Below are 10,377 nucleotides of genomic sequence, written 5' to 3' on the forward strand. Positions count from 1 at the left end.
CGACCCTATTCACCCCCTCCCCCTCTAGGGTCGGACACCCCGGTGATCCTTACACCTGGCGAGAGGAGGAAGAAGGGGGGATTTTGCCCCCAGCCCCCTCCTTTCCCTCCTATTTGGTTAAGAGCCCCCCACCTTGTATGCCACTTTTGCAGAAAGGCCTTTTACTTTTATTTATTCAGGGAACTAGCCTCCACCATATAAATTTAACATTAAATAGACCCCTACACCTTTATAGTATGCCCCAAATAATTCTAGAAATTACAACTAAGTCCTTTTCTATTACAAAACTATTTACAAGTGAGCCCTGGATCCTTAGTTAATCCTTAACCCCTCTTCGGCCTATCATTTTATGCGCCAAACAATTTCCGATCGACCTGAAACTTTACCACGCCATTCCTATTATAGTTTTGGCCATGCCATTAGGAAACCGTCTAGAGATATTACTCCTATCTTCATATCGTAATTGTTTCTGATTCGAGCTCAACGATAAAACTTTTATTTCTTTTCTTGATTATGTGTTTGTTTGTACGCGTCGTAGATCACGGTGTGAACGAGGGAGAACTCGTCGACGAGCAGTACTGCGAGCAAGCGAACGAGGACCAGTTCCACGACCCCGAGCCCGAAGGACAATACTTCGACCAGGACCTCCCGGAAGGCTTTGAAGACGGCAAGTTCAATCTCGCCCTTTGATGCATGTTTTGTCCTAGTTTTTATAAACACAACCCATTAGCCTATTTTATAAAATTGCATATGTTTTGCCTGCTGCTAAAACATGGTTGGATAGCCACCCCTTGATTTGTTATAATCATTCCTTGACCACCTAGATTAATGTCTGAATATGTTTGGACGTTAATCGCTGCTAGAACGCTTAGGAACTTAAACACAATACAATTTGTTTTATAAAAGGACCGTGTTGGTGTGTCATCTCACCTAACTCTATTACCGTGCAAACCACTCGATCGTTGAATGGGCAACGACTTAGCATAAACCTCACTAGTTAGTCTGATAGCCATCAGGAGAGCTGAGAGTAATGGGTGATCAAGGAGAAGGGATTAGCTCTGTGTGACTTATGCCCCGGTTACAACCTCTGTGATAGGTCAATGACCCCTTGTTGGATCCCGTGATAGCTAGTCAGGTCTAGGTAAGGTGGGTAATGGCTTTGTTGGGATCTACACCGACACTACGGTGTTCGAGCTGTGGTACCCCACTTGTGGGTAAAGTTGCACACCTCTGCAGAGTTAAAACCTATTCGAATAGTCGTGCCCACGGTACTATGCGAGTTACGGTGTGATCACGCAACTAGTGTTTCTTTTGGGATGGGTTGGCGTGAGTTGTTTTGGAAAAATGTATGGCAGTTGTGCCGTGTGCTACGGCGGATGAGGAGTCCGGTAGCAGTTTAAAATTAGGATCCTGTGTGGATCAACACTACGTGTTACTCGGTAAAAAAAACTTGCTTTGAAAATCCTTTCTTTTTAAATGAACCCCTGCATAAAAATTCGCTTTCCGCAAATAAAACCCTAGCCTTATCCTTGATTTAACTTGTGCATTATATTCTGTTATACTCCCTCCGTGGGTGTGGTTGGATTTGCTGAGTACGTTTGTACTCACCCATTCTTAATTTTTACAGAGGAAGATCCAGACTTCGTCCCCGAAGACGTCAAGTAGAGGTTCCGTCCTGCACCCAACCTTGACTGTGGATAGGGTCACCCGCAGGAAGTTTCGTATGGCGCAAGACTCTGACTTTTCGTAGTTAATATCGTTATGTGGGTGTTAGTTGTTATCCTCGCGATAGTGGCGCTTCACTGCCCACTTCCGCGTAGAGTTGTACGGTGATGTACCATCTGATGTAATAAAAATGTTATCAGCCTCCTGGGACTGATATTATATCACTTTTAAGTCTTCTCACGAGGAGAGGTCATACGAGGGGCACTCTTCACAGGCCTTTGCGATCCGCTCGACCTCCCATCACCTCCCTCGACCCGCCATTCGCGTGGATCGACCAACCCTCCGTAGCACGATCCTGGCGGCGGTGCGGTGCAGCTCAAGCGGTGGTTCCCTGCGAGCTTCGATCAGTTGATCTCGGCCCGAGGATTTGATGTTGGAGTTCTATCCACCATGCAGTCGTCCGCGGCCATGCGCCTGTACAAACGTCGGCATCCTCACCGTGGCCGCAGGTCGTCCATATACGGTGAGCTACTAGCTGTGCTCTTGTTGCTCATCAATCGCTGGCTTGTAATCTCATCTCACGAGTCATGAATCCTGCATGTAGTGTATGTATTTTTTGTTTGTTTGCAGATTAACGGAGGGGGTGACGTGGGTGCACTCTCTGTGTTTGGGTAAATGCCCCAGTGAAGTTGATGTCCCGTGCAGGTCGAGCATCGCCGTTTGTTTCTCTATAGTCTGTGCTGGTCAGCTGACAGCAAGAAAAGGGTTCAATTGGAACTAGAGATGTTGCATTATGCATGTCTGAGCTTCTCTATTCATCCTGCCGGTCTTTTCTCATACGCTCATGAATACAATTCTGACATTGTCTTGGACGAAAATCTCCTGAAGCTATTTTCTGTTTCAAATATCTTATTAGCGACACGTGCTTATTGGATTTCACAGTGGAGAAATAACATTTGTTTGCAGGTTCTTGATCCTGCACTGCCTCTACGATTTATGATCTAAGAGCACTATGTGACAGAGCCTCGATTTGACGTAGGTAGGAGAGCAGCCAACAACCAGAGGCGTCCAATGGAGACTAAGCTCTTGATAGAATTGGGAGGTAGAGAGCTTGGAGTAGTTTTTCTTTGTAGCAATGGAACCTGTGATCTTTTTCTTTTTTCAAATTCTCTTCATCTTTGGTACGACTTTTTGTATGAGTAATTGAGTGGCACTAATCCATTTCACATGTACTTTGTTCTGCATTTTCTGTAGGTTTGAGATGTATGCTTGGAGAAGAGGAGAAAAGAGGATGCTTGAATCTGGAGATGGTAAGAGTATTCTGTTAGCTTCTGCCCTTCTCAGGTTGTAATGGTGGGTGGTGGGTGGGCGATACTTGCATCTCGGCGGCGGCGCGGCACGAACGCTGTCCTGGCGGCCGGCGATCGTGAGGGCGAGCGAACTAGCGAGCGAGCGAGGGAGAATACTGAGTTAGGACGCCCCAAGATCAAAACTGATCTCCAAGCATAACTTACATTAACATGGAGTATGTAGTCATATAGACTAGGTACATAACGCATAGACTGAATTACAAATTTGAAAACGCTGGGAACTGCTTCCAGACGTGGGCGTGTGTGCGTTTTTGCCGTTCAACCGTGCTGCCTCCTCTTGTACACATTCCCAGTCATAATATATTGAATACATGGTGCAAGTAAGGGTCCAGTTTCATATTTATGAGGGTATTGTTAAGCTAATACACCCTATGAGCGGACAAAGAGGCACCATGGACTAAGAACCATTCTGAGGTATATTCTACTCTATTTAATTTTTTATTTCCAAAAAAATAAGTGATTTATACCTGATGATTGTAGCTTAACATTTATATCCTTGAACTCTGAGTAAAAATTGGTATCCATTTGGTGTTAACTAACACGTGATATATATTATTGATTTGTCCAGTTAGCTGTATTCTCGATGAAACTCTCTGCCTCCCTGCAATCCTTCTAATTCCCGATGGTTACACAGCAAAACAAAGTAGATAGTAAATTCGGCTCCATCTATAGGCATTTTACATAGTAAGAAAAAAAAAATCTTTCGGCAGGCGCATTAGGATCTATGCCGTCGACAACAGCGGCTCCTTTGGCTCCTTTTTGATACAAAACTAATTCTTCACATAGGTGCATCTTAATTTCAGTAGCATTTGTGGCTGGTGACTGAGCTTATTTTCTGATAGGATATCACATTATCTGTCCTTTCTCTACAATTAATCTTGGTCATGAATGCAGGAAATGATTATGCTCTTTGTTGGATTCGAAACTGAGTGCAGATGAGTGATAATAATCTTTGCCTCATGGTAATATTCTTGCTAAGAGTACTTTAATATGCTGGAATTATGACTAAGAGTAATTTGGCAATGAAACAACTTGATAGTCTTTGTTTTATATTTGTTGAAAAAGAGAGAGTTTACAACCCTACTTACATGGTCTTTGTTTGCAGAGACTCATGGTTTTGGTTCAGAATTAACAAGCATGGAGCATGGCAGATACACATGTACAAATTTCTACTCTCCTCCTTTTTGTATGTGCAATTGTGCATGCCACTCTTTGTTTTCGTACCACACTCAACCTGCTACTCTCTTGCTTTCATGCCTATAGTAATATGTCCTACATGCTAAAGTAGTTGCTACTTTTTGCAGTCCACAACCAAACAGCTGAGTATGCCTCTTCAATTAATCTGCAGGTCCCTCAGGTCGCATAATGACCTGTAAATTTAGAGGTTAGTCCCCACATATTTTTGGCATGTATGCAGTCTTGCAGTGCCCCTATTATAAAATGAAGCCAGGACTTTTGTGTCACACCCGGTTTTAAGAACAAAACCGAATGCATAACTATATGTATGCCAGGATCAAGTTTCATACATATAGAGACATTATAAGTGAATAATCAGTAACAGTATCACGAAAAAGAGAACTAAAACAAATAAAAGACTATCAGAGTTATACAGCTTATCCTGGAAACCAAAGCTTCAAACTTCACAGGCAATCGACTAGGGGTTGTGTACGCCTAGAACTCAGCAACATCTTCAAAATACTTCACCACAACTTTCTCCTTCTGAGCAGCAGTAAGTAAGGGTGAGTACACTTATGGTTGGTACTCAGCACGGCCACAAGAAATAACCAGAATGTGATTTATATACATCTTTAAGTTTATTAATCATGTGAGGGTCCAAGCCGTTCGTGACCGTGATCACGGCTGATATATCAGTTTTACACTCTGCAGAGGTTGTACACTTTCACCACAATTCGCGTAAAAGTTCCGAAGAACTTTGAACCCAACCACACATATGTGCTGATCAGGCACAATATCACACTTCCGAGATGTGATTGCATAGGGACGCTACGAGGCCTTTACAAAGAATCACTATATGTACGCACTGGTCCCTTACTTTCTGCGGTACCTCAGAAGACGAAGCTTCCTTCACCCGCTCCTCAAAGCTCGATAATCCAAAATCCACCAATCAAACACCCCAGGCACGACATATAGATCATCTAATTACTTAGCCAAGACCAGAGCCATATAGTATTGTGGTTGTACGGTTTTCTTGGGTGGTTCTCCATGTTCCAATTAAATCAAGTATTCTCATAAATAAGCATAGATAGAAGTATAGTTAGGGTCACTTGCCTTTCACCAATGAAAAGCTACTCTTACTGCTCTTCAGCTTTTGCTCACTTGGAACTCTTGATCTTCAATCTTCAAACAGCGATCCTTCTACTCGGAGCAATCAACGAGCAAGCATACAAAGCAAACAAAAAGATACAATTAAGAACATTACACCATAACAAAAGAAAGGCTTTAAAAGAACGTACTAAAGGATAGAGCTCGCTGCTATGGTTACGAGAACGCAAGAAACACGGAAAACGGAGCTAGGACGTGGAAACTATGGGATAAACAATGAGTAAGGATTTAGTCGCGATTAACCAAAGGGTTAAGGACTAATGGAAAAAAAAATATTTGTGAGACACAACAAAGTGTGCTCACAGAGGATAAAAGGTTATAAAGCTATTGCTCACGTCACAAAGATCACATAAGCGCAAGAATCGATGAAAACGGAGCTAAAACGAAGAAGTTATGGCTAAAATAGGGTTTCAGGGGCTTATTTGTGAAGAAACAGAGCTTTCAGGGGTTAGATCTGAAGAAACCAGGGACTAAAATGAGATTAAACCTAAACTACAGGGGTTAGCGCGCAAAAACAGAGCTCCTGGATGGCAGAAAAGATTCTAGAAAAAGACAGGGGTTAAAACAGAAGAAAACGGGCTGTTTCGTAAATATTTTTGAACTGACTTGGACTGCGGTTTGATTTGTAAAAACTTAAGGGTCTTTCTGCAAAACATGCTAGGGTTGACCAGTATCAGCTCTGTTGACTTGGATTGGATCTAATGTGGATCGTCGGATGGGGATCGAACGGCGCAGGGAGGATCGGGCGGAGCGGCGGCGGCGCTGGGCTGCCGGCGGCGCATGGCCGGACTTAGCCGAAATTGGCCGTTTGGACTTGGATTAGGCTCGGGTTTGGACGGGGAGGACGAGAACGGCGCAGTGAACTCATCTGGGTGCTCTGTTGGGCGAGAGGGAGACCGGAGGAAGGAGCGCGACGGTGAGGGGCGGCGCGGACCGTCGGAGCTCGCTCCGGCAAGCCATCCCGCACGGAACAGAGAGGGAAGAAGGGGAAAAAGGGGTTGGCGACGTTGCTCACCACGACTCGGAGCTCCGGGGTTGCGTGGCCGACGAGGTTAGGCGGCGGAACGGCGGATCGGCGGCGGCACAGAGCTCTTGGGCTCCAATGGAGGTGGCGCACTAGGGTTTCGCGCGAGAGGCAACGGCGGCTTCGAAGAAGGGTTCAAGAGGGTATGGCGACGCTTATATAGGGCGGGGCGGGGTGCCTTGGCGTGCGGAGCAAGGCAGGCGCGGGGAGGCGTGCGGCACCCGGACTCGAGATCGAGTCCCGGTCACTCACGGGGAGGAAGAGGACCCCGACAGGTGGGGCCGCCCTGTCGGCATGAGAGGAGAGGGGGAAGGGCGGAGCGGGCCGAGAGAGGTAGCTGGGCCGGCTGGACTGGGCTGCGCGGGGAGAAGTTGGGCCGGGAGAAAAAGAGAAGGAAAAAGGAGGGGCTGGGCCGGCTGGGCTGAAATCATGGGGAGGAAAAAGAAGAGGCTTTGCATTTTTGAAACTAATTCAAACAATTCAATTCAAACTCAAATTCAGAGAATTCAAATTTGAACCGAACAACAAACAATAAAACAATGCATTGCAGCATGAATGCAACACTAAAAAAAACTTTATTTAATTTAAAAGACAATCAATTATTTTCTTTATACTAAATTCCCTGTGAAGAAAAATAAATGTTGAGAAAATTTTAAAACTATGAGAAAATTGTTGTTTTATTTTTAATTTTAATCACATCATGAAATTCATAAATTTCAGGGTGTGACATTTTGGGCTCCTAAAAAGGGAGAGATGTGCTATTTCTTCTTACATGATTCCAAACTTGAAATGTACGGCCCATTAGCAGATACATTCAAAAGTGTTTTGCTTCATTTTCCAAAAGTTCACATTCCTGAAATTAGTTTTCCAGTCAGTAACTTAGATTCTGCATTCTTTCTCTCTAAGAATGATATAAGCTACCAAGATTCTTCTGTCATCTTGCTGTAATATTAAAGATATGTTTGTTGCTCAGTGCACACTTCATGCTTCTCGAGAATAATCTGTCATCCGCATGAGCATGTTTCGCACTGAATTCAAGATACCACTTGAGATAGCCTAGCAGACATTTTTGCAATTTTGGACTGCTCATTGCTAACCCAGATTCAGCTACATGATCATATTTTTCTTTCATATACTTTTCCTCAGATTGACAGTTACCTTTTTAGGAGAATTTGCTTCCCTTTCATTTTTCCGATCACCTTCGCAGCCTCTTCCTGCTTGGAGCTCATTTCCCTGTTAAGGTATTTACTTTCCAGACTTAATATTTATGCTTCCAACTCCTAAGGTTAATTCTTTGTTCCCAGTTTCCAAATGTGCCGAGGTTCAAACTAATGTTGATGACCTCATGGAAGACACCAGGAAATGATATTTACTATGATATCAATATTAATAACCAGGTGCTTAAATACATCTGAAATTGTCTTGTTTAAGTTGTTTGTAGTTGGGTACATATCGTTTGCTATTCCTGAAAATGATTCTTATGTTGCCAAAGTGGGAAACATTTGTATGTAATCCTCTCCTTTTTTTGGCCAAGTGTATGCAATCTAATTAGTGACAACCATGTCTGTAAGGGTCCAATCAGCATGACCAGACCATGCAGCATCTCCTAGAAATTAGTTTCTGTTTTTAACCTTTGTAAAACTTGAATGCAGGAGTTGTTTACTGGCAACCTCCTGAGTCAGTACGAATAAGATTGAAAGAATCATCAGGGAACCAGCAGTCAGTAGATATGGTTCTGATGATGGACTTCTAGAACATTGTGAAGCACTTCTCGAAAAGGTAAATTCTTTATTTATCAACTGAGAAATGAGAACAAGATTCTGAATCTGGGGAAACTTGTTATTGGTTGGGAAATTTTCTGAAAGATTTACAATAAAAGTTGAAACTTTCTGAAAGATTTACTATAAAAGTTGAAACTTTCTAATACAATTCCCACCAAGTTGACACCTACCCACCCTCTCACAAAACACCTCCAGGTGGCCATCAATTAAGACTTTCTGGCTATTTCCAGAAGGAAACCGGAATCAATATGCAAAATGCCATTCACCAATTATCACACAAATGCTTATCAAATTAACACATCGTGTAGATACTAAAATATCCATTGATACCTATTGAAACATTAGAAAATTGAATTAAATATTTTGCAGGTTCACCAAGGCTATCGAGGAGGCGGAGAGCAGAGGGATTGCAGCTGTCCGTGTTCTTGTGACAGACCGACCTACTGAGATGGTTCTTTGGTAGGTTCTAAATGTGTAATAGACACCGGCTGACTGGACGTGATAGCACAAATGAAAAAAAATATATAACAGATGCATTATAATATTTTCTTGTTCCTACTTAATTTACTGCTGCATCCTCTCAATACTGAAAATTGGGCAAAGATTTTGGGGGATAGAATTGGCCGTTTCTAATAAAAAATAATTTAGTTATTTTAGCGGAATTTAGTTGTTTTAGCAGTAGTTCGGCTAATCCAACTTTGTTTTATTATATCAATTTTGAGTCTCATGTTATTTTAAATATTGTTATTCTTTATAAACATGTGATATTTTTAAATATAATTCTTTTTAAATACGTGCCTGTGGCACGTGCACCTCCACTAGTGCACTGTAAAAAAGGGTCTTTATAAACCAAGAAAATGTAGAGGAATTAAAATTAAAAGCTATGCAAATCTCCGTATCTAAATACTTGTCACTTTTAACTCCTTTTCTTATTTCAAAATACTTGAAATTTATATTTTTTGAAGTACATTTTCCAATTCTACCCTTGTGCAAATACTACTCGAATGTTCTAGTATCAAATAAGGGTGTTTAGGTCATTTAATGTTAAAAAGGTGGATTGCCTTGGTAACTGTGCATTGGGTCAAAATTGATAAGCATTCAGAAACGGAGATTTATAGTATGTCAATGGAATTTTTTTAGAGCGTATGTCAATGGAATTTTTTGAGAGCGTAGGTCAATGGAAATTTTTGTATTTTATTATGGTTATAAAAATTAGTTAATCAATTTATACTAATATTTAAGTAAGAATTAGCGGTTGTGTTTTTCTATCCATTTTTCTGCTAGTAATAGAGATGTGCAGTACATTAAAGATGCTTTCAGTTACCTTTTTTTAGCAATGCAAGACAAATGTCGTGTATTGTACATCCATTACATTAGCATAACAGGAATGTTGGTATATTTTCTTTTTCCCTTTTTTCCAGTAGTTAATAAGTTGTTGGCTAATACATTGAGGATGTGTTCATAGATAAACACAATCACCCTCTATGAGTCGCACATGATTGGGTCCAAGATGAGGGGAAAAAATAAGATCATATAAATGGCTGAACACAAAACTATATATTTTGTGGAGAGAATTCATATTCTTATGGATAATGTGGCAAATAAAAGATTCGATATGTTTAGGCATGCAGCTCTGATTCTATATGTACTACAAAGAAAATTTGAACATGAGGTAGAGGTCGAGATTAGGGGTGATCCAGGCAATAAGTTGAGAGATTGTGTATTTGTGTTTGTAAGGGTAGAGGGTTACATGTGCATCAATGGTGACAAAGAGGATAGGAGAAGAGGTATGGAAGAGGGAGAGATGGAGGAGAATGAAGCAGCTCAACCCCACTCTTCTATTTTCTACATCCATCACGGGTGATATACTCCCTCTGCTCTAAAAAGTCATTATGTTACTCAAAATTTATCTCACAATTTTTATCATTGTTACCGCACCACATTTATTATGTGTGTATATGTATGCGGAATATAGCTAATAATTAAAGGCAAATAAGGTCATTTCATATCTTTGTTAATCTGGGTACGATTTTAGGGGGGGAAGGGAATATGTAGTTTTCATAAACTTTCTAGGGTGTTTCTTAGATAAACTTTCAAATCTAGTCACCCAGCTGAGGGGAGGCCTAAAACTATATTTTTCTCTCTCTCATAATTCTACTGTAACACACAACATTCTACAATATCCAACATTTCA

The 10,377-nt window shown here is 41.6% G+C and overlaps 1 long non-coding RNA gene across 8 annotated transcripts; it reads left to right on the forward strand.

The window, feature by feature from the left end:
• Window positions 1–1,916: 1,916 nt before the first annotated feature.
• Window positions 1,917–10,129, forward strand: LOC120676043. 8 transcript variants are annotated; one of them, XR_005675617.1, is made up of 9 exons: window positions 1,917–2,188; window positions 2,296–2,767; window positions 2,920–3,997; window positions 4,141–4,194; window positions 4,340–4,419; window positions 7,569–7,643; window positions 8,055–8,181; window positions 8,553–8,642; window positions 9,921–10,129. It is a non-coding gene; the product is annotated as an uncharacterized LOC120676043 (long non-coding RNA). The 8 variants fall into 8 exon arrangements; XR_005675618.1 differs by having other exon boundaries at window positions 9,926–10,128; XR_005675619.1 differs by lacking the exon at window positions 9,921–10,129 and adding an exon at window positions 7,707–7,799 and having other exon boundaries at window positions 8,553–8,746.
• The last annotated feature ends 248 nt before the right edge of the window (window positions 10,130–10,377 follow it).

The sequence above is a fragment of the Panicum virgatum genome, chromosome 5N, assembly GCF_016808335.1.
Source record: "Panicum virgatum strain AP13 chromosome 5N, P.virgatum_v5, whole genome shotgun sequence".
Taxonomy (NCBI): domain Eukaryota; kingdom Viridiplantae; phylum Streptophyta; class Magnoliopsida; order Poales; family Poaceae; genus Panicum; species Panicum virgatum.